General features: G+C 40.9%; 1 long non-coding RNA gene across 1 annotated transcript; it reads left to right on the top strand.

Moving 5' to 3' along the window:
* Positions 1-384: 384 nt before the first annotated feature.
* Positions 385-3129, top strand: LOC120438866. The gene is made up of 3 exons (XR_005612216.1): positions 385-638; positions 2440-2534; positions 2994-3129. It is a non-coding gene; the product is annotated as an uncharacterized LOC120438866 (long non-coding RNA).
* The last annotated feature ends 943 nt before the right edge of the window (positions 3130-4072 follow it).

Genomic DNA, 4072 nt, shown 5'->3' on the forward strand with positions numbered 1-4072 from the left:
AAACCCAAACATTAATTATTCAAAAAAAGGTATGAGCCCAAAAATCTCAAAACAAGAGCGAGGTACAGTGATATTTATTAACAGCATGTAGAAGTGTTACTTCTGATGCTTGGAAATCCCACAGTGGAAATATTATTATCATCATTTCCAAGAGTGTAATAATTTTAATTGGAATGAAAAGAAAAGCAGAAGATCGATACCAAAATATGCAGTATCGCACACCACTACCCACAATGCATTGCGGCATGCCGTCAATCCCGAAGCGCGCTAATTTTGAAATAACACACCACGTGATTAAGTTGTGCAGCTGAGTCACGTGACCGCACAGCAACAAATTGCTGCAGAGCTGGGTAAAGGGGGCGGAGCAAAGTGTGTGCGCTGGCTTTTAGGGGCTGGAGAGGACTCGAGCAGAGAGAGCTGCGTTTTCGTGAAACGGGAGTAAAGTAGTAAACTTACAGGATCATATACAACTACCTACTGTTCAATCGATATCTGCATCGATCTACCCACCGTTGTCTCTTGGATTGTAGCTGAGATCAGCGCGAACCACGTGTGTCTCAGCTTCCTGATCTGTTAACTGTGTTTGGAAAGGCTTCTAGCTTAATCACAGAGTTCTCTGTTTGTGGGCTCATCTAAAGGTAAGCACGAAGCTAACTTTGATGTGGTTTTAGTTTATGTTGAGTTTTTCTCTGGTGAGAATAATAGATTGCTTACTATACATTGAAGTTAGAGAGACTGTAGAGTTTGTGATTGCTTGCAATATTATAATATGGCGTTTGCTAGGGGGTAAGAATACATATAGAAAAATAATCTTGGAATATGAACAAAAGGATGGAGTGCAGGGGAGGAGAACAACCAACCCCCACCCCAGGGCATGAAGCCACGGGTACAAGCCTGGAGGAGGGCAATCAGCCTTTAGTGGACAATTATGTTACGAAAAATGACGTATTAACTACTACAAAACACTGACCTTTGTGGGAATGCTTGGAGCAGACTAACATGTGAGCTGGAGTGTTCTGCAACGTTATATTTGGTCTTCAAATGGCTGCAATCCAGGCCGTCGGTCGGCTCCTTGTTACTTCGGAAATATGGCTTGAACAATTTCTCTTCCATGACGTAATCCGATAAAAACCGATCTCTTTACCCGTTGGCTTCCCGTGGCTGTCATGCGACTGGCTACTAAAGTTAATAATACAACAGCTTCTTGCCATTATTTGTGTGTCTTTTTATCGCTGTGTGACTGTTTTCACGTGAAAGCCTGCATGCCATAGTACCGCTTGCCACTAGGGCTGGGCCATATTATACCGTTCACGGTAATACCGGTACAATGTTAGGCAACAATAAGAAAATGGAATATCGCGATAGAATATGGGTAAAATGCGCATGCGCATTGCCTTTGTTTTCATACGCACATGGCCGAAAAAGCATGGCAGCAACGGAGAATGAGAAGGGAGAAAGCAGATCGTTGAGTGAAACGGATGAACCAGAATTAGTTTGTAAAAATGGTTCCACTTCAGTAATGTGGAGCTGGTTTGGTGTTTGTCCGTCAGATACACAACAAAGCAGATTTTTTTGTAGAAAAAGCAAGCGGGCAGTTGTTATTGCCATATTTGTTGGACTAAGGCACTCATAAATCTGGGAGTAATCTGGGTCCTAAACTCCGTCTCTTCAGGTCCCAAAGTCAAACGACCACTGCAGCATCAATGAGTTAAAAAGTGTCTAAATTCTTTCTTAAATCTCTGAAGGATGTGGCCCTGCCACTACCCGATCTGTACCAGAAACCAGATACAATGCCGGACACTGTTTCTTCTTCTTCGGGGTTTACCAGCGGCTTGTACATGCATGTACATGCAGTGCTGCCGTCTTCTGTTTCAGTCAGTTATTACACTCTTTAATCCTACTACGTATTTCTGCGTCTTTCGGGCTCTTACAAAGCTTCAAAAAAAAAAAATATTAAAAAACAAACAAACAAAAAAAAAAATATCTATTAGGGGTGCAACGATACACAAAATTCACGGTTCGGTTCGATACTTTGGTGTCACGGTTGGATTTTTTTCGATACAAACAAATGTTCATGCCTTTTTAATTTGTCATTTATTAAAATTATAAATATATATTTTAACTCAAAAGTACAGTTTTTAAATTTAATGTTGCTGAAACAACAAAGTAATAAAAACTAAATCTATCTGATCGGGAAATCACTCATCTTTGGAAAAGAGAGTTTATTACAGAGAAATGGCTCTTTCCAAAATAAAAGCTATACTATACGCTTCTTCTGGGGTACATTCTCAGCAGCATATTAAACATATCAGGTCCCCATAAGGAGAATCATGTGCTAATGACTCGGGTAAAGTTTGTAGCATGCGTACTTGTTGTTTTTGTCTGCTTCCACTTGTCTTTATGTATATATACTTATACTTTTTTTTTGCTGAATAACAGGAGCAGAAGAGTCTGTTGGAGCAGCAGAGGAACAATTTCAGCCATTTGGACTCAGCTCAGCCACTACAGAGGAAAAAATGTCTTCAACACAAAAGGTGAGAAAAACATCACAGTTACACTGTTATTGAAACTGTATGTTCAGCTGGTTGGTTTTTAAAAACCCGTTAACAGCAGCTTTATCTTTTCCATCCTGGGCTCATCCATATATACAGAATCTACATTCAAAATCAGAAACCACAGAAGTCACAAGAAAATACAAAGATCATATTTTATCTACACACATTGAAACAACAATATCATCAGTTGAACTCAAAAAAAATTTGTGAAATAAAAGATTTTCTCCGCTGATCAATATTTCCTAATGTCATTTTAATTATACCTCTCACATTACAATGATGTGTCACATCATTGTAATGTGATACTATCACCAAAAGGTGGTGGTAACACGCCAGCAATGTTTGTTGACATGTTTGATTCCACTGACGGAGGGAGTTTCAGTTTGTTCCACAACTGCATTTCACTCACTGCCTCTGTTTGTATCTCTGTCACTGCAGGACCAGCATGGAGCAAGAAGTCAGCACTCTCAGGAGGCCGACAAACCTCACAGAAGAAAGGGAGAGAAAACGTACAGCTGTGACTTGTGTGGAAAGTGTTTTACCCGGGCAGAAAACTTAAAAAGACACCAACTCATCCACAGTGGAGTTAAAGCGTACAGCTGTGACTTGTGTGGAAAGTCTTTTGCCCAGGCTGGAGCCTTAAAAACACACCAACTCATCCACAGTGGAGTTAAAGCGTACAGCTGTGAGTTGTGTGGAAAGTCTTTTACTCAGGCTGGAGCCTTAAAAACACACCAACTCATCCACAGTGGAGTTAAAGCGTACAGCTGTGACTTGTGTGGAAAGTCTTTTACCCTTGCTCAAAGCTTAAAAAAGCACCAACTCATCCACAGTGGAGTTAAAGCGTACAGCTGTGACTTGTGTGGAAAGTCTTTTACCCTGGCTGGAGCCTTAAAAACACACCAACTTATCCACAGTGGAGTTAAATCTTACAGCTGTGAGTTGTGTGGAAAGTCTTTTACCCTTGCTCAAAGCTTAAAAAAGCACCAACTCATCCACAGTGGAGTTAAAGCGTACAGCTGTGACTTGTGTGGAAAGTCTTTTACCCTGGCTGGAGCCTTAAAAACACACCAACTTATCCACAGTGGAGTTAAATCTTACAGCTGTGAGTTGTGTGGAAAGTCTTTTACCCTTGCTCAAAGCTTAAAAAAGCACCAACTCATCCACAGTGGAGTTAAAGCGTACAGCTGTGACTTGTGTGGAAAGTCTTTTACCCAGGCAGAATACTTAAAAACACACCAACTCATTCACAGTGGATTTAAACCTTACAGCTGTGACTTGTGTGGAAAGTCTTTTACCCTGGCTGGAGGCTTAAAAACACACCAACTCATCCACAGTGGAGTTAAAGCGTACAGCTGTGACTTGTGTGGAAAGTCTTTTGCCCGGGCTGGAAACTTAAAAAAGCACCAACTCATCCACAGTGGAGTTAAACCTTACAGCTGTGACTTGTGTGGAAAGTCTTTTACCCAGGCAGAAAACTTAAAAACACACCAACTCATTCACAGTGGATTTAAACC

The sequence above is a fragment of the Oreochromis aureus genome, linkage group 3 (genome assembly GCF_013358895.1).
Source record: "Oreochromis aureus strain Israel breed Guangdong linkage group 3, ZZ_aureus, whole genome shotgun sequence".
Lineage (NCBI taxonomy): Eukaryota > Metazoa > Chordata > Actinopteri > Cichliformes > Cichlidae > Oreochromis > Oreochromis aureus.